At 41.6% G+C, this 20,913-nt stretch overlaps 1 protein-coding gene and 1 long non-coding RNA gene across 4 annotated transcripts in view; one reads left to right on the top strand and one right to left on the bottom strand.

Annotated features, from left to right (window-relative positions):
- Positions 1 to 20,913, top strand: part of egfra (epidermal growth factor receptor a (erythroblastic leukemia viral (v-erb-b) oncogene homolog, avian)) — a 356,316-nt gene that overhangs the window by 89,606 nt on the left and 245,797 nt on the right. The window lies entirely within an intron of this gene.
- Positions 16,635 to 20,913, bottom strand: part of LOC144678734 (uncharacterized) — a 38,693-nt gene continuing 34,414 nt past the window's right edge. For both annotated transcript variants that reach the window (XR_013576166.1, XR_013576165.1), the window contains one exon: positions 16,635 to 16,801. This is a non-coding gene — a long non-coding RNA (uncharacterized LOC144678734). The remainder of the gene's footprint in view (positions 16,802 to 20,913) is intronic.

Raw genomic sequence — 20,913 nt, 5'->3', positions numbered from 1 at the left:
TAGCAACATATTGAGGGGGAGGTGAGGAAGAAAGAAAACTTGCTGTTGACTTTCCTGCATTTACTGAGATGCTGCCATGTGGTAGAAGGTCTGAGAATTGGGTAGCCACTTTTACCACAGGAGGTTCATGGCATTGGAAGACCACGAAAGTGAACAAAAACAGCCAAGAGAGTGGCCCTCAAAAATTAATATTCTGTAAGCAGGTCACATTTTTTCAAAGGTACTATGTGGGTTTATTGATGCTGTAACTTGTAACCTTATAAATTCCCACCCAGCATTATTATGCGTCAGCAATGTTCATTGCCGAAAGTAATGTATTTAGTGTGGAAGATGTTGCTTAGCCACAGGATCAGTCATCTTATAAATAAATATACCTTCAGGTATATACGTTAATAATTAGTCCATGATTTAATTCTTCACTGTATACTTTATATTGTTTGCAAAGTTGTATTGATAGTTTTTTGTTAATCATCAAGTTGAAAGAAAGCATTCCTGGTGATAGAACACTTGACTCCTTGTGACCTTAATGAATACTGTCTACTTTTTGTTGTGCTGACTAATAGGCATTGTTCTCCAACAGGCATTCTTTGGCCCTCTATTCTGAGTATTACCACTTCTTGTCATCTCTGGGTATGATCTGTCCCTCCAGCAGGACAGACTGATGAGAGGTTTGTCCTCCTGGAGCCTGATGAGAAGTGAGAATAGTCCCTGGTGCCAGGATTTCCCAGAAAATTTGTTGGACCAGCCAAAGGTCCATTGACCTCGGGTGGGAGTTTCTGGTCCTGTGGTGAGCAGGACCAGAAAATCCCAGTCTGGGAGTCTTCATTATTGATTCAGATCCCCATAAAGCCTTGTGGCTTCTGCTTAAATACGGGCAAGGAATCCTCTTCCTCATTCCCACCAACTGCCCTCCTTCAGCTAAATCAATACTCCTCCGTTTAGAACTCCACTTGGAAGAAAACTGAGGTTAGAAAGTTACATTATATTCTGGGTGGGGGGCTTGAAAGTCCATCACCAAGTAACACCTTCACTGATCAAACTAGCAGCATCCTGAAGGGCATTGCCACATTGCTGTAGGAGGTGGTGAGAGAACCAACACTAGAGGATTCACCACTCTACCTGTTGCAGATAGTATTGGTATGAATAATCACATACAGCGCTTGTGGAGATCAAGTCCTGTCTTCAAACTGAGGACATTCTCCAATGTGTTGTGTGGCACTACCACCATGCTAAGTGGAATAGATTAAGAGCACTGTGGGCAATCAACAGCATCAGAATTGTACTCAACCACAAAGTGACATGGGAATAAAATCCATAGTGGAAGATTTTCCCCTCGTCAGGTGGGCGCAGTGGGTGGGCCCAGGAACGGCTACGAAATCGACCGCCGCCCAGGATCGGGCTATGACCGCGGTTTCATGCCAGCTGGCCAGTTAACGGCCAGCCATTGTGAAAGGTGCGCTAAGGGCCTCAGCACTGCTGGGCTGGGGGTGGTGAGAGGAACGTGAGTACCAAAGTGTGCGCATGCGAGGGAAGCATGCACTGACAGCTCCCTGAAGGCATAGAGCTGCCACAGAGAGCTGAAGGATTTTAAAATTAAAAATAAACTTTTTACATTTGCTATAAACATGTCCCCACATGTGACACAGCCACATGAAGAGGGTCGTGTAAAAAAGGACATTAAAATTTTTTTATTGCTTTTTAGTGAGCATTGGAAACCTCATCCTGCCCGTCGATGAGGTTATATTAAAAATACAAAGGCTGCCAGGCCAATTCATCCTCCCGCCAACCGAACTGTTGAGCAGGCAGCAAAAAATGCAACTTAATTAATTGATTAAGGGCCTTAATAAGCCTCTTAATTGCCGGCGGGCAGAATGCCGCCTCACACGCTCGCCTGCCGACTGAAAGGTCATGAGTGCATGATGACGTCGGGACACCCACCCAATGTCATCGCGCACTGTTTCACTCCCATTTGGGTCAGGTGCGTGCCCGCCCGTGGAACAAAAAATTCTACCCATGGAAGAAGTTGGAGGTCACCAGCTTTATTTTTAAGTCTAATTAACACTAATGAATAATGTTTACAATCTATAGTATTTTCTGCTTCTGTGTTGGGTGTATGAAAGATGACGGACAGGAAGGCTGTTTCTGGTCTATCATCCTTATCCAGTAAGGACAATCTGTTGGCATTGGCTGGATACCTTGAGGAGGGAGGAAATGGATTTGCAATTGCTTAAGTTGCTTGTCCTAAAATGCAGTGTGTGGTCCCTGAAGCTCCAATGTACAGAATGCAGGATATGTTTTTACTTAAGAAAACAGTGTCAGCTGAGCCAATAGTTTGAAAAACCAAGCAACAGTTTAATTAAAATGGCCCATGTACAAGATTGAGAGCCAGCTGCTAAGTGGATTTTTAGCATAAAAGGTAGATATCTGCAGGAAAGTGTGTTCAGGCCTATACAGACCTGCTGATAAGCAGCAAGGAGGTGAGGCAGCCTGATAATTCCAGTGATTTCATTCTGTTGGAATGTGACTTATTGTGAAATTTTGCACTGTACCTAGAGTTTTGTTTTGGCAATCCTGCATGTCTTTCTAAATATTTAATCTTTCTGTTTGGTTAACTTGTATTCAAACTCCTTAATTGAATATAGTTCAGTGATTTTCTTCCTTAAAAGTAGTGCAAAAAGATGTGGCATGACACTGAATGGAATTGTGTGCTAATCTTGCAGCAGCTGAGTTATATGGAAAAGAATTCCAGCTATATTTATAAAATCATGGAAAATCCCTAGATGCAGTATTTTACCCTAGAATTGGGAGTAGTCTGCTACTGCCACACTAGTGTCTGATTTATTTTATGTTATGGTATAGGTACAGGTATATGTTTTCCACAGTTGCAACTAGCTTTAAATTATTCATCCTCATCTTTAAGTCACACTATGGCCTTGTCCCATCTTATCACCATGACAATCTCCAGCTTTATATTGCTTTTGACTGACCAACTCTGGCATTTTAGGCACCCCACTCTATCACTGCCACAGTCACCGCCCCCCCCTCCTTCCCCCAACCCACTGCAACCTGCCCGTTCAAGGGTGGGCCTATAATTCACTTATAAATCCTTGTCCTTCTGCCTTGCCATTTCTTGCTCTGGCTTTTCTAAATTAAAATATCAAAAACCTAACTTTTCAATCGCCTCCTGAAATGCTCCTACGATACCTCAGCATCCATTCCTTGTTTATTTTGCTTTAATTTGTAGGCTGTTTTCTACATTTAAAGGTGCTATCCGTAGCATTCGATTATTTACACATTTTCAACATATTTTGTTCTTCAGCACCCTTGTATATAAAGCGCATAGTGTCGGAGATCTAATTTATTATGTAGAAGACTTACAGTAAAGTACAATTGGCTGTTTGAAAATTATGCCTGAAAAGTCCTAAATAGTACAGTTTCTCTTCTTGTTTTGCCTCTTTTCTGTTGTTGCATTTTTTTTTTCTTGTTTCATTCTTCAACGGAATGATGTTATCCCTAGGCACTCCTTACCCATAAGCATGACCGCAAGGAGTGCCACTTCCCAGTCTTAATGAGACTGATCATTCAAGTGATGCAAGCTGGATCCACAGGTATGTGGATTGGAAATTTTTTATATTGTTTGGTTTAACTTGTTATTGGAACATTTATACAAATTTTCTGTTTCAAAATGATGTGGCATTTTGTTACCAGCAACCTGTAGAAAATATCATAGGGCAAGAGTTTACATTCCGCAGGCGGGCGCCGCCCAACCTGATCGGCATAAAATCGTACGAGATGACATCGGGCGAGTGTCCCGATGTCTTTGTGCACTCGCGCGATATTATGCTCGGCAGCGCAGGCGGCAGCCAGAAGAGCGCCCATGGGCAATTAAGCTCATTAATGTAAGCGATTTTTCGTGGCCCATCCAAGCTTACGGTTGGCGGACGGGCCAATCAACCAGGCGGCCTTTACATTTTTGATGAAACCTCATCCAAGGGCAGGATAAAATCTCCGTTAGGATATAAATTAAAAATAAATACCTGGGGACTTTTTTTTATGAGGTTTGCTTTCAGGTGCTTGATTGTGCTGCATGGACATTTTTTTTTTGCAGCGTTTTTGGGCTTTATTATTTGGAGGTCTGCAGCTCCCTGAGGCAGCTGTCTGCCTCCAGGGAGCCCAGTGGAAGCGCTCACCAGCACCCACCATGACGTCGGCACCTGCCCTCCTCCCACCCCCACCGGCAATGCTGAGCCTTTCCCAGGGCATGTTTCACACTGGCTGGCTGTTAATTGACCAGTCAGCGTGAAATCGCGGTCGGGGGCCGGTTTCCCATCTGCTCCCGGGCCCGCTGATTGCGTGCGCCCGACGAGCGCAAAATTCAGACCATAATAGGAACAAAAGAGCAGAAGTAGGCCATTCAGCCCATCAAGCCTGCTCTGCCATTCAATAAGATCATGGATGATCATCCATTTCAATGCCTTTTTCCCACACTATCCCCATATCCCTTTATGTCATTGGTAGTTAGAAATCTGTCAATCTCTACTTTAAACATACTCAATGACTGAGCTTTCACAGCCTTCTGGGGTAGAGAGTTCCAAAGATCCACAACCCTCTGAGTAAAAAAATTCTCCTTATCTCAGTCCTAATTGGCTTCCCCTTATTTTGAAATTATGTCCCTTGGTTCTAGACTCCCAACCAGGGGAAACATCTTAACTGCATCTACCCTGTCTATCCCTTTAAGTATTTTGTAGGTTTCAATGAGAATGCCTCTCATTCTTCGAAACTCTCGAGAATACAGGCCCAGTTTCTCTAATCTCACTTCATAGTTCAGTCCTGCCATCCCAGGAACAAGTCTGATGAACCTTTGTTGCACTCCCTCCATGGCAAAAATATCCTTCCTAAGGTAAGGGAACCAAAACTGCACATAGTACTCCAGATGCTGTCTAACCAAGTTTCTATACAATTGAAGCAAGACTTCGCTACTTCTGTGCTCAAATCCTCTTGAGATAAAGGCTAATATACCATTAGCCTTCCTAATTGCTTGCTGTACCTGCATGTTAGCTTTCAGTGACTTATTGACGAGTACGCCCAGGTCCCTTTGTACATCTTCATTTTCTAATCTCTCGCCATTTAAGAAATACTCTGCATACCTGTTCCTCCTACCAAAGTAGATAACCTCACATTTTTCTACGTTATATTCCATCTGCCATGACCTTGCCCACTCATTGGGCAGAATTTTCTGCCTGCCGGGTGAGTGGGCCCGAGCCAATCTCCGGCGGGCGGGGAACCAATCCCGGCCGGAGAAGCTGCCATTTTACGTGGACAGGCCAATTAAGGCCCGCCCAGCATGACGTCTGCCGGGAAGCGCTTCCTGTGTGGGCAGGGGGGGGGCTTCCCCAAAAGCGAGAGTGCGCCCTTTCACGCATGCGCACGAAAGAGCACAGATCTCCCTGAGGCTAAGTGCTGCCTCAGGGAGATCGCTGACACTTTTAAAAACGTTAAAGATAGGAAAAAAAAATCCTTAACATGTCCCCGTCATATGACAATGTCACATGAGATGGGACATGTTCATTCATTACACTAAAACTTCATTAAACTTTTTAAATCCCTACATGAAACCTCATCCCGCCGCTGGATGAGGTTTCATGTTTTATCTATTTCCTGCCGGGGCTCCTGGCCTGCTCACCAACCTTTAGGCCCACAGCTGATTTGGCTGTGCCCCCGCCTTCCTAAAAATTTAAATGGGGTGGGATGATGTCAGGGGTTCCCCCCAACATCATCCCGCATCATTTTACATGTCGGCGAGTGGGCCCCGCCCCCTGCTCGCTGACAGCAAAATTCAGCCCACTAAGCCTATCCAAATCCCTTGAAGCCGTTTGCATTTGCCTCACAACACACATTCCCACCTAGCTTTGTGTCATCCATGAACTTGGAAATATTACATTTGGTCCCCAAATCCAAATCATTGATATATGTTGTGAACAGCTGGGGCCAAGTACTGATCCTTGCAGTACCCCACTAGTCACAGCCTGGCAACACGAGAATGACCCATTTATTCCTACTCTCTGTTTTCTGCCTGTTAGCCAATCCTTAATCCATGCCAGTATATTGCCTCCTATCCCATGTGCTTTAATTTTGTTAACCAACCTCCTGTGAGGGACTTTATCAAAAGCCTTCTTAAACTCCAAGTACACCATGTCCACTGACTTTCCTTTATCAATTCTGTTAGTGACATCCTCAAAATACTCCAACAGGTTCATCAAATACAGTTTCCCATTCATAATTCCATGTTGACTATGCCAAATCAGATCATTATTATCTAAGTGCCCATTTATCACATTCCTTACAACAGATTCCAGCATTTTCCTTACTACCGATGTAAGGCGAACAGATCTGTAGTTCCCTGTTTTCTCTCTCCCGCCCTTCTTAAATAGGGTGACATTTGCTGCCTTCCAATCTGCAGGAACTGTTCCAGAATCTATAGAATTTTGGAAGATGATCACCAATGCATCCACTATCTCCATAGTTACTTCTTTCAACACTCTGGGATGTAGAATATCAGGACTCGGGGACTTACCAACCTTCAGTCCCATTAATTTCTCCAAAATAACCTTCTTACTAATACTAATTTCTTTCAACTCCTCATTCTCCGTAGTCTCTTGAATCTCTAATTCTGGGAGATTTCTTGTACCTTCCCCAGTGAAGGCAGGCATAAAGTAATCATTTAGCTTCCCTGCCTTTCTCTATTACCCATTATAAATTCTCTTGACTCTGCCTGTAATGGACCCACATTTGTCTTAGCCAAACATTTCCTTCTTACATATTTTTTATTTTCTGGAGTTTTTATTGTCTGTTTTTATGGGCTGCATCTTCCGGTTGGCGAGTGGGGGCAAGGCCTGCTCGCCGATGTGTAAAATGACGTGGGTTGACGTCGGACACTGGCCAACCTGTCAATGGCCTTTTAAGGCCAATAAAAAGTAATTAAAATCATTAATGGACCTGCCCGTCCAACCTTAAGGTTGGCTGACAGGCCGGGAGCCCTGGTGGACTTCTGAAAAAACATGAAACCTCATCCACAGGCGGGATGAGGTTTCATGAGGGATTTAAAAATTTCTGAATATTTTAAAATAAAAGTTATGCACATACCCCAACTCATGTGGCACTGTCAGGGGGCATGGCAGTGACATTTTTTCTATTGTTTAAACAGCTTTTTACTTTTGAGCCAATCTCCCTGAGGGAGCACTTTGCCTCAGGGAGATCCGTGCGCTCTTTCGTACACACGCGTGAAAGAGCGCACTCCCGGCTCAGGGAATCCCTCCCCCCCCACTTGCACAGGAAGCGCAGCACCCCCTGGTGAACGTCACACTGGGCGGGCCTTAATTGGCCCGCCCACGTAAAATGGTGGTGTGTCCCTGACTGGGGGCGCCGATCGGGAACCTGCCCGCCCACGCCCGCTCCCGCACATCCCCCCAATGGGAGAAAAATGTTGCCCTTTTTGCTAGATTACATTCATGTTCTATTCTCCCTTTCTTTATCAGTTTCTTGGCCCTCCTTTGCTGTATGCTAAACTGCTCCCAATCCTCAGGTTTACTACTATTTCTGGCACCTTCATAGGCCTTTTCTTTTAATCATATGCAATCCTTAGCTTTCTTTGTTAGCCACGGTTGACTGACTTTTCTTTTTGAGTTTTTGTGCCTTGAAGGACTGTATAATTGCTGTAAAGTATGTAATAATTCTTTAAAGGCTACCCTTTGCCTTTGTATGGTCATATCTTTTAATGATTTTCCTAATACACCTCAGCCAATTTGCCCCCCATACCTTCATAATTTCCGTTGATCAAATTTAACACCCTGGCTTCAGATTGAACTTCCTCAGTTTCGAACATAATGTAAAATCCTATCATATTATGGTCACTTGTCCCTAAAGGTTATTTTACAACAAGGTTATTAATTAGCCCTTTCTCGTTACATAATACTAGATGTAAAATAACCGGTTCTCTAGTCGGTTCCTCAACATACAGCTCTATAAAACCATCCCTAACACGCTGCAGAAACTTGTCCTCCACAGCATTCGTGCTCATTAGATTTACCCAGTCTATTTGCAGCTTGAAGTCACCCATGATTACGGTATTACCCATACTACATGCTTCTCTAATCTCCTGATTAATACCATGCCTCCACACTACCACTGCTGTTTGGTGGCCTATAAACAACTCATACCAATGTTTGCTGCCTCTTGCTGTTTCTTAGCTCTACCCAAACAGATTTCACATTTTGTTCTTCTGATCTGAGATTGTCCCTTTCTCATGTACTGATCCCATCCCTTATTATCAGCGCAACACCGCCTTCTTTCCCTTTTTGCCTGTTCTTCCTAAATGTCGAATGTCCTTGGATGTTCAGTCCCCAGTCTTGGTTACCCTATAACCATGTTTCCTTAATGGTGATTAGATCGTACCCATTTACCTCTACTTGTGTCTTTAAATCATCCAACTTGTTGCGAATTCTGCATGCATTCAGGTGGAGTGCCCTTAACTTTGTCTTTTAACACTATTCCGCATTCTAAGCCTAGCAAAAATGTAAAACAAATTATTTGTATGGTTGGAGTCTGCATGTAAAAATTCTGTTTTTTGTTCAATACTAAATTTATTTGGTGACCTTTACTCGGGCTATAGAGAGGGCTTCAAAATAAACAGTGGGGGAGTGGAGGGCTGGGGTCAACCAGGGGAGATTTGAAAAGTTAAAGAGAAAGGACAAGGCAATAGTGCAAGGTAACAATGTGGTAATGATAACCAGCGTGACAGGAAGAGACAGAGCTTACAAAGTAAGGGGATAGAAAACAGGAAACCAAAGGCCAGTTTTAATATCTGTCATTGAGAAAATGCTAGAATCCATTGTTAAGGAGGCAGTGGCAGAACATTTAGAAACTGACAATACTATGTCAGGGTCAGCATAGTTTTGTGAAAGAGAAATTGTGTTTGATAAATTTATTAGAGTTCCTTGAGGGTGTAACGAGCAGAGTGGATAAAGGGGAACAAGTAGATGTAGTGTATTTGGATTTTCAAAAGTTATTTGTTAAGCTGCCACATAAAAGGTTACTGCACAAGCAAAGATCTCATGGAATTCTCTTCCACAGAGAGCTGTGGAGGCTGGGTCATTGAATATATTCAAGGCTGAGTTAGACAGATTTTTTGATTAACAAGGGATTCAAGGAAGAAAAGTGAAGTTAAGGCCACAATCAGATCAGCCATTCAAGGAAGATGGTGGGGTAGTGGTAATGTCACTGGACTAGTAACCCTAGGCTAATGCTCTGGTGGCATGTGTTCAAATCTCACCATGGTGGCTGGTGGAATTTAAATTTTAAAAAATTTGGAATTTAAAGCTAGTTTCAGTAATGCCCACCATAGAACTATCACTGATTGTCATGAAAGCCCATCTGGTACTTTTAGGAAAGGAAATCTGCCATCCTTACCTGGCCTGGCCTCCATGTGACTCTAAATTTACAGCAATGTGATTGACTCTTAGCTGCCATTTGAAATGACTAAGCAAGTTCAAGGGCAATTAGGAATGGGCAGCAAATGCTGGCCATGCCATCGATGCCCACATCCCATCAAAGAATAAAAAAACTTATTGAATGGTGATGCAGGCTTGATGAGCTGAATGGCCTACTCCTCCAATTTCTTATGATCTTACTTAAAACCTGGAGTTACCTCTGTTCCTAAATAGACAAATATTTAATCGTGTCATATATCCTCTTAAAAATGACCGGTGTGAATTATTTCCACACTGTTTTAGATATATTTTGATATCCTGTCAAATAGATTTTCAAACTGATTTTTACTCAGTTCAAATTTTTTTTAAAAATTCATTCCTGGGGATGTGGGCATCACTGGCTAGGCCAGCATTTATTCCCACCCCCAACTGCCCCCTTTTTCAGAGGGCACCTAAGAGTCAACCACATTGCTGTGGGTCTGGAGTCACATGTAGGCCAGACCAGGTAAGAATGGCAGATTTCCTTCCCTACAGGACATTAGGGAACCAGAAACTGCAGATGCTGCACAACGCATATTCCCAAGGCTGCCTTTTAATAAGTTACCTTTTATAATTTTTTGCCACATTCATTGAATTTTTTAAACTGCTGTTTAACTGCAAAAGTTGCCTGTGGCTTGTCAAAAGGTGAATTTACTTGGCAATCTAATTTTAAAGTGTGCTGGGTATAGATTTAGTTTTGTAAAAGCAAAAATCCCCATCCCCATCCACCACTACTCTCCTCTGTCTGGCTGAACTTGTTCTCACACTGAACAATTTCTCCTTAAACTCCTCTCACTTCCTCCAAATAAAAGGTGTGGCTATGGGTACCCGCATGCGCCCCAGCTATGCCTGTCTCTTTATGGGGTATGTGGAACATTCATTGTTCCAGTCCTACTCCGGCCCCCTCCCACAACTCTTTCTCCGGAACATTGATGGTTACTTCGGTGCTGCTTCATGCTCTTGTCTGGACCTGGAAAAATTTATTGATTTTGCTTCCAATTTCCACCCCGCCATCATTTTCACATGGCCCATCTCTGACACTTCCCTTCCCTTCCTTGACCTCTCTATCTCAATTTCTGGTGATAGACTGTACACCAATATCCATTACAAGCCTACCGACTCCCACAGCTACCTCGACTACAGCTCCTCACACCCCGCTTCCTGTAAGGACTCCATCCATTCTCTCAGTTCCTTTGCCTCCGTCGCATCTGTTCTGATGATGCCACTTTCAAAAACAGTTCCTCTGACATGTTTTCCTTCTTCCTTAACCGATGTTTTCCACCCACGGTGGTTGACAGGGCCCTCAACCGTGTCCGGCCCATCTCCCACGCATCTGCCCTCACACCTTCCTCTCCCTCCCAGAACCATGATAGGGTCCCCCTTGTCTTCACTTATCACCCCACCAGCCTCCGCATTCAAAGGATCATCCTCCGCCAACTCCAGCATGATGCCACCACCAAACACATCTTCCCTTCAACCCCCTGGCGGCATTCCGTAGGGATCGTTCCCTCCGTAACACCCTGGTCCACTCCTCCATCACCCCCTACACCTCAACCCCCTCCCACGGCACCTTCCCATGCAACCGCAGAAGATGCAACACCTGCCCCTTTACTTCCCCTCTCCTCACCGTCCAAGGGCCCAAACACTCCTTGCAAGTGAAGCAGCATTTCAGTTGCACTTCCCTCAACTTAGTCTACTGCATTCGTTGCTCCCAAAGCGGTTTCCTCTACATTGGAGAGACCAATCACAGACTGGGTGACCGCTTTGCAGAACACCTTCGATCTGTCCACAAGCATTACCCAGACCTCCCTGTCGTTTGCCATTTCAACATTCCACCCTGCTCTCATGCCCACATGTCCGTCCTTGGCTTGCTGCATTGTTCCAGTGAAGCTCAACGCAAACTGGAGGAACAGCACCTCATCTTCCGACTAGGCACTTTACAGCCTTCCAGACTGAATATTGAGTTCAACAATTTTAGATCATGAATTCTCTCTTCCATCCCCACCCCTTTTCTGATTTTCCCCCTCCTTTTTGTTTTTTCCAATAATTTATATAGATTTTTCTTTTCCCACCTATTTCCATTATTTTTAAATGTATTTCCATCCATTGTTTTATCTCTACCTTTTAGCCTTTTTCGATTCCTTCACCCCACCCCACCCCCACTAGGGCTATCTGTACCTTGCTCGTCCTGCTTTCTACCCTTAATTAGCACATTCCTTTAGATAATATCACCACCTTAACACCTCTTTGTCCTTTTGTCTGTGACATCTTTTGGTTATCTCCACCTATCACTGGCCCTCTATCCAGCTCTTCTTGTCCCCCCTCCCCCTTAAACCAGTTTATATTTCAACCCTTTTCTATTTTTCCTTAGTCCTGTTGAAGAGTCATGCGGACTCAAAACGTTAACTGTGTTCCTCTCCACAGATGCTGCCAGACCTGCTGAGTTTTTCCAAGTATTTTTGTTTTTGATTTAGTTTCGTACCTGGGCCAGTTCATTTATCTATTGTTTTTCATCCATAGCAAATTTTGAATTTAATTTTTTTATTTGGCGTTTCCTAGGGGTGCTAGGAAATATTTTCTATTATGTTGTTGCAGAAATCACAAAACCTAGTTCCAAATGTGGTGAGAGAGTTATGTGCGCATGTTTGCGCATGTGCGCATGTCTTGTGTGTCCTGTGTGCAGATACTTATAAGAACTCTATTCTGTTGAAAGTTGTGCATCTATTTTCAGTCTAAGACAGGGTAATTGGAGGGGATCAATGATGCATTACATGTCATCAAACTCTTGCAGTTTGCATTCCCTCAGAAGTTTCTTTACATTTATCTTCTGTCTCAGTAATTTGAGTTCAATGGGAATTAATTTCATAACAGGTGGAAACTCTCCTGCAATGAAAATATTCTTTTGCATTTGATTTGAAATGTTTTATGAAAACTAGCTTTATTCAGTTGCATTTCAAACGCATTCTATTCATGGTGACACATCATTAATCATACCATTAGATACGATGGCTAAAAAGCACAGGCTACCTTTAGGTACATTTCTTTTGATCATATCAAATGAATAGGTGATAGAGAAGCAAGATGGTTTCAAAATGGGCAGTGAATCAATGTAAATGTGTAAAATTTTACTTTGCAAAAGAAAGGCTTCAATTTATCAAACTGGCAAGTATTTATAAAAATCCTTTGGATCCTACTTGGTACTGGGCTGTAAATTGAACTTTTAATGCCTATGGGTAGTTCACAGTGTGTGATCATCAAAGAAATTACAGAAAGATTTTTTTTTCATTTATATAGTGCCTTTGACGACTTCATGAAACCCCAAAGCAGGTCATTGCCAATGAATTACTTTTGAAGTGTCTTCACTGTTGTAATATAGGGAAGCAGAGCAGCCAGTTTGCTGTCTAGCTAACTTGTTCCACTGTTCTATCTTCTGTGCACACGCTAAAACATCACAAATGTAAAAAAAAGTAAGGTGTAGGGCTTTATTATGAATTAAAGTATTCAGGAATTGGCAAGTATTTGGGGGGAATGCACATGAAGCATGGACAGAGCCCAAAGCACATTGCTCACTAAAGAGCAGAAACATGTGACAACTATTTATCTTTATTCCTAGAGTGAGGAGGAGAAATTTTGATTTTCTACATGAATCAGAAAACTTTACTGTTCTTTCTGTTCAATTGGGAGTCCTGGTAAAGCTGGAGAACATCCAGCTGGAATCATTTCAAAACTCAACCATAGCAGCAAGCTTTCAGTTTGCCCTAAGGATAGTTTTTCTGCTGGAAGAATGCATTCTAAAGATTGAAAAACAGCTGGGATTTTCCTTTGCTTGAATCACAAGCTTGCCAGAGCATCTTAACCTAAGAGCTAAAACCATTAGGTTAGCTGTGTCCTTTGGACATTATTTCAACAATATTATCTAGTCGATTAGCCACCAAGCAAACCACTAGAAAGATGAAAGGCAACGAACTGCTTTTCCCATTAAACCCACTACCATGCTCGAATTGGGAATAAATAACTTTTTAACCTTCTTCCTGATTAGTGGGTGCTCCTGTAAGCACATGACACAATAGAAATACTCCCTACTAGGTTGCATTGGCATAGAACATTCATACAAGACACTGTAAGGTATTTATTCCAGATACTATGGTTGACAGTACAGGAGAAGTTAGGGAAGTTAGGAAATGTTAGGGGTTCAGAAATTCTGTTAAGTTTCATACGTTTGGTATTGTCATCATTTTAATAATAAATGTAATCTTTTAGAATAATTTACCTGAAAATGAGTCAGAGCTGTATTTAAATAGAGCTGTCTGATTCTATTTCTGCCTCAGATGGGACTATGCTGGGTTCACCTAAGGGAAGCAGCATGGTAAAGGAGTTCTATCATGGGCTGAGTCTTTTTAGTTATTTTTCCATTTTCATAATATTTTTAGTACCTTTTTCTGTCAAGCTGTGATTAAAGATTAAAGTTATTTCATTTTCTGCTAACACACCTTGGGTCAACTTTATCATAGTGGTAAGCAATTGCCTCAGAGTCAAGAGGTCCTGGATCCAAACCCTAATCCAGAGATTTGAGTAAATAATCTAGACAGACATTACAGCGCAATACTGATAGAGTGTCGGAGGTGCTGTCTTTCATATGAAATTTTAAACTGAGGCCCCATCTGCCCACTGAGTTGGATGTTACTGCATACCACAAGCATATTAGCAGTAAAAATATTGTTATGATCCCCGTAGAGACTGATAATTTTTTGAAACAGATGAATTTCCCAAACAGCCAATGGAAATAACAAGAGGAAAAGGTTCCATGAACGTTTTTACTATAACAAACAAACTAAAATTAACATAGAACAAATATTCATTAACAGGCAACCAAACTAAGAAAAAGGCACTTTTACATTACTAACTAATGCAATCGAGACATGTTACAACCTTTCGCTGTGCACCGTGCTTCTGGCAGATATCTAGCATTACAAGGACAAGTCCAGTGTTGCCCTCGGCTCTCCTTGTATGCTCACTTCTCCCTGGCACGCCAGGTTGCAATTTCTAGTGTCCTTCAAAAGTCCTTCCACTCAGATGGAGTCTCCCAGATCAAACTTGCACCAGCAAGACCCATCTCGGCAACTCCTCATCCCTTAAATCTTCAAAGTCCCACCTGTTCTGTTACCTTCCTCTCGAGCAGAAAACAAATTCTTTACAAGCATCCTGCTTTTACACAGCAGTATCTGCCTTGTCTCAGTCTGTCCCTGTGTCTGACAAATCAGCTGTGCCTTTACTGTGGAAAGGTGTAAAAATTGTCACTGGATTTCAATAGGTTTGTATTTGAGTTTCACCCCCATGGCAACCAGACCACATAGGCCTGTCTCTTAGTTGGAGTACCTCTGAAATTCCCAAGTTTCCCTTAAGTTAAAGGAGACATTTTAAAATATAACCTCCTTGTGTTGTCCAGCATTTGTAACAATATTTACTTTGTTTAGCATTAAAATTTCAAGTGTTGGCAAACATCTTCAAATTAAAGTACAAAAAGAATCATTCTGTTTTGTATCCTCAAAGACTGTACCTTTGCTATTACTAATTTGGTTCCCATGGACTGCAGTGGTTCAAGAAGGCAGCTCCCAGCCACCTTCTCGAGGGCAATTAGGGGATGGGCAATAAATGCTGGCCTAGCCAGTGATGTCCTCACCCCATGATCAAATATAAAAAAAATTACCCATCCTGTTTCCATATCATCCTAACCATTTTTCCTTCAACAAACTATCCATGTAAACATGAATTTTCTGTCTCAAGCTGATCTGTCATCATTATGTTGCTAAGAATGATTGTTTATGGGCTAGACATAGATAAGTTTCTTTTACCCGTCTTTGTGTGGTGAATTATAAATATGACTTTTCCGTTTAGTGAATTGATGCTTTCTAAGTGTCCAAACAATTGGAGTTGTTTAATGAAAGCTTACTTTTTCCTGCTGTTTCACCTCACCTTTCTCACAGGCCAGCACACTTTACCTGGAATCAATACCTGCTAATGCTGCTGCTACTACTCTGTTAGTGCTGCATGGAATTAGTGCAAAGCAAGCATGCGAGGGTGGCCCTTCAGGTCGGCAGCTGTTTTCTGGTGCTTTGCATAGAGATGTTGTTGAGAGGAGGAACTCTGCCCTTACTCTCCATTGAGAACAACTTGGGCATTTTCTTTCACAAACAAACTCCAGTCCCATTAACTTGAACTGGAAGTTATGTCTGCAAACATGTCTCTTAAGTTAGTAATGTCAAAAATGTCTGGTTAGATTTTAATCCAGACTTCTGAAGTGGATTGCTGTCATTACACTGCATGCCTTGAACTGTCTGTGGCAAATTTCCAAAAGTCACAAACAGTTTTGTATAAATATCTGAATTTCTATATAAAATGGTAATCTGCAATTTGCTATTGGGTTTTTTAAAATCCATCCAGAATGAGGCTCCTGAAAGATACTTCTATGTAGCATTCGCATACAGCATTTTAATTTGAATATTAATAAGGTGTGTACTTAAGTCACTTCATCTATCAGTGTTGAAGTTAGAATTTAATAGAAGGAAACTAATTCATAAAGTATAGTGGCAGGGCAATTGAGCTCTCAGATTGCTTATTGGAGTGTAAAAAATCACTCCTTAGCTTCTGTAGTTAACAGCCACTTAACAGTGCATTGTCATTGAAACAGCACTATCCTGAAGTTCCATTTATACTTTTGTCTAACTTAAAGCTGCATTCATGTTGAGACTTTGCGGTGAAATCTGCTTTGCCAGCTTGCGTATGGGAAATATATTTACCTGCTTGACATCTACACTGATTTGCGTTTGTTTAAATTCACAGGAGATTTACTTTAGCTGCCGATCTGCTTAAGTGTAAACTGGGTAATACAGCAGATTCATTCTTCTCTTTTAATCCCATAATCCAGTGCAAGAATGTAAGTGCTTTTTCAAGAATTTGAATAATTCATTTTAAAAAGTTGGAAAAGTTTAAACAAAACTGATATAGCTTCTAAACCTATTTTTCATAGGCAATAAAGCAATGTAAAACCTTTTTAAGTACAGAATATGATGTTGAATAATATAAACTCAGATAATATAAACTCAGATTCAGTAACATTCCTCAAATTTAATACAAAATATCAGCAAAAAGCAATTGCACAAGAGGCACTATTATACATTTTAAAATGTCTCCTTTAACTTAAGGTAAACTTGGGAATTCCAGAAGTACGCCAGCTCAGAGACAGGCTATGTGGTCTGGTCTTCATGATAGCAGAATTCCTAAAAGGAAAGTACATAATTAGATTAATTCCCTGTGTGATATGAAAGTTTTAAAATTGAAATAAATATGTTTATCAGAGCATAGCTTCAGACTGTCAATGTAACATCTACTGGTAGTTAGCCTTTGACTTCACTCCTACTGATTTTCACTCCTTTCCTGGTATACCGAATCCAACAACAACTATATTTGTATAGCCCCTTTAAGATAGCGAAATATCCTAAGTCACTTCACAAAATTTGCACTGAGTCACATAAGGAGATATTTGACCAAAGTTTTCCTCAATTGACCTAAGCGTTAGGTTTAAAGGAGCATCTTCAAGGAGGGCAGAAAGCTTAAGGAAGGAATTCCAGAGCTCAGGGCCTTAGCAACCTGTGATACAGTGACTAAAATCAGGAATGCTTAAGAGGCCTGAATTGGAGGGGCGCACAAATCTCAGAGGTTCTCTACAATCTGTGTCCTGTCACACACAGTGATAGCCCACATAGCATCATATGCCACTCTGACTATGGTGCACTATGGTCATGAACAACCATATCATCCTCCTGCAACTCCTCTCCCCTAATGTGCAGATGGCAGACCTACCTGCTTAATTGCATTCTTATCAGTCCAGCCAGAGCATCTCAACAAAAACAGCCTATATTTATCTAACATCTTCAATGTAATAAAACGTTCAAAGATGCTACAGGGGAGCATTATTAAACAAAATATGACACCAAACCACATAGAGATATTAGGTGAGATGGCCAAAAGCTAGACAAAGAGGTAGGTTTTAAGGAATATCTTAAAAGGAGGAAAGGGAAGTAGAGAGACAGAGAGATTTAGGGAGGATATTCCAGAACTTGGGGCCTGGGTAATTGAAGGCATGTCCACCACTGGTGGGGCGATTAAAACTCTAATTGGCTCAAGAGGCCAGATTAGGGGAGTGCAGCTATTTGGGATGGCTGTAGGGTTGGAGGATATTACAGAATTAAGATGGGGTGAGGCAATAGTTTCCTCTGCCATCCCCCCACCACACCTCTGCCTCTAGAGCCAACAAGGATTTATCTTTGGCTTCTTCTTCTTTGTAACACCCACCTCAGAGTGGGAGCGACTGGCTGCAATTGGGGAAGGGAGAAGGGTGTAGACAAGGTGGGTGGGAGGATAGCCTTACACAAGGGAGGTTTGAAGCCTTCTTGTATGGTCCGGTGGAGATCTCTTGCCTCTCCTGTCCCACATGGAAACCCAAATATAACTTCAGAACTTATCTTCTGGGTATTTTTGGGGCTAGGATCAGGTTCAGGGCAGGTTTTGCCTGACAGAGGAGCCAACACAAGCCAGCTCAGGCTTCAGGTTGAAATTGTAGTTTGGATCCTAATTGCATCACTGGCCTCTATCTACATATTTAAAGTAGCTCCGTGCTTATTTTGTGCAGGTATCCCCCTCACCTGCTCAAAAGAATAGGTAAATCCCAGGACATGTTGGGAAGGAAGTGAGAGTGGATGGATTTAGGTGATTTGTATTATTTTAACTGCCCCGCTACCCCATCTAATTTCTTTTAGAGCGGGAGATTTAAAATCGAAACTATGGCACCCTGTTTCATATGTAAACTGGCAACGCTCAGGAGTCACATGGTAGTGGAGCTATGTTGTCAGCAATTTGTCCAACACTCAGCCAATCTGGATGAGTCACAATTTCCTCCTGTTAAACATTGGGAAGAGCGAAGCCATTGTCTTTGGCTCCCTCCATTCTAATTCTATTCCTCTCCTCAGATTCTGTCTCGGGTTGAAGCTGACCCTTTGCAATCTTGCTGTCCTATTGGACCTTGAAGGGAGCTTCTGAACTCCTGTCTGCACCTTCACATGTCTTTTGCATCTCCCAGACTCGAGTATCAAATTGTTTGGCATCCCACCCTTCTGACTTGCATAAACTTCAGCTCATCCTAAACTCTACTGCTGTAATCATAACTAGCATCAAGTCCTGATCACTCATCTCTCCTATGCCCTTAACCTACATTGGAACATAGGAACGTAGGAGCAGGAGCAGGCCATTTAGCTCGTCGAGCCTACTCTGCCATTCAATACGATCATGGCTTATCATCCACTACATTGGATCCTGGTTTCCCTTTGTTCCCAATCTATAATTCTCATATTTAAATTTCTTCACGGTCCAGCCCCTTTATCAGTAACGTTCTTCAGCTCTATAATCCTCGGAGAACTCTGCAAACTCCAGTTTTTAATCCACTGCCTTCTTGATGGGTAGAATTTCCCACTAACCCCAGCACTCTCTCTGCTACATTTCTCCACATCACCTCCCCCCCCCAAAAAAACACTGATCAAACTGAGATGAGTAAATTAATCCTATGTGGGATTGCAGCTATTAACCTGTGTCTTACAACAGTACAACACATCTTGGTACATTGAAGTCTAGCTGGACTTCTGTGGTAATTGGGGTGCATTCAAAATAATTAGGAATAATCATTCCAGGCAACCCCAACTCAACAGAAAGGTGTTGAAAAAAGGTTCAACCACTTTGGTCAGCTGAATGAGCCCTGATTGTCTGCTGTTGTTACCCAAAATGCTCTGTGCAAAATAAAAATCCGTTAATAATCTGACAGTGTTCTCGTTTTGTCTCAATCAGTAGAATGACAGTTGGGGACGATTTCAGCTTTAGTGACTATATTCAGGCAGAGAACCCTGCAGAGTAATATTTTTGTAATTATCATTCAAATTTTAAGTGATTTTTTAAAAAAAAAAACTCAATTTCTCAAGTTCAAAGAAAACATTGGCTTGCTCCTTTAGGAAAATTTGATAGCTATGCTGTTACTATAAACCATGCAATACAAAACCTAATCCAATGATTGTATTTTGTTGGGCAAATCTCCTCATTCCCAAAGTGTCAGATTTCTTAGTGGTTTAATCTTGTTTTGCATCGTAGCATTGCTAGGGATTTAATTTGAGACGGTTAGGAATGCAGGATACAGTACAGCACAATGATTTCATGTGCATTTGATTTCTTTTGTTGGGACGATGTGTAAAACAGATGGATGTTCAGCCACAATCAGTGTTTTTGTCCTGACTGAGGAGGACAATTAGAAACACCACTAATGTGTTAAAGGTCTGTCTGCCACTCACTTCTTTAGCTTCTTTTAATATTTTGTTGTCTACATTAGTGAATAGCAGCATTCAGTGTTGTTCCAAGTTATTCAGGAAATCCTACAGCGCAATAATGATGTGATTATCTAATAGTCAGAGTTTGCTTAGGCTATAGAAACTTCCAGTATTTTTAGATCTAAAAGTAACTCTTCCTGTTGGTGCTCATCCAAATTTAGGCACCAAAGGCTAAACATCCAACACCAATAAAAAAGAACTTATTTTATTTTATGTGGCTTACTTGTTGAATAAAAATTTAAACCATAGACCAGTTTAAGTACAAGCAAATTACCATTACTTAGTTTCATAAACATGCCAATAAACTATTGACTATTTTGGGAGATAGAAGTTGATAAACAGATATAATGAACATGCCATCCATGGTTTATTGTCAAATCTAAACATACAGAAAATGGTTTTCAAAGCGTATACTGTAAGTTAGTTTTATGTACAGCAGTTTTAAAATTCATAATTTTTCCATGCAGGCATGACAAGAATTTTACATTGCTAAGGATGAAGTAGTAAAATTGTGCAGTCTAAATTAGGGAATTTTTATCTGAAGTAAAATCACTGGATGTATAGTGCAATCCTAATGCTGTCTCATTGTGATAATTTGTACATGTGTTGGACAATCCTTCTTGAGTTACAAACCAAGCCAAAGCTTCAACTTAAAGATTTTTCCCATCTTTTATCCTCCTTTCTTTAGGATCATGTTCTATTCCTCTTCCTATGCGAACTTGCCCTTTATTGTTCAGCTGGACAGTATTCTCCCAATTCTACTGTGCCAGGGATATGTGGAGGTTCAGAACAGCTAGTCACTTGACTGTCCCTCTGATTTTTACATTCCATCCCCGTCCTCCACAATCTGAAAAAGGTGAATTATCTCTCTTTCCATCATTTAGCCATGCCTCTTACAATGAGCTAAATTTCCTTTCATACCAATGCCTCCTTTGCAGTAAGTGTCTTGCATCTTCTGACTTTAG

This window comes from Cetorhinus maximus, chromosome 3, assembly GCF_964194155.1.
Source record: "Cetorhinus maximus chromosome 3, sCetMax3.hap1.1, whole genome shotgun sequence".
Taxonomy (NCBI): Eukaryota; Metazoa; Chordata; class Chondrichthyes; order Lamniformes; family Cetorhinidae; genus Cetorhinus; species Cetorhinus maximus.
The sequence above is the reverse complement of the archived record's forward strand: the minus strand, read 5'-3'. Positions and strand labels throughout refer to the sequence as shown.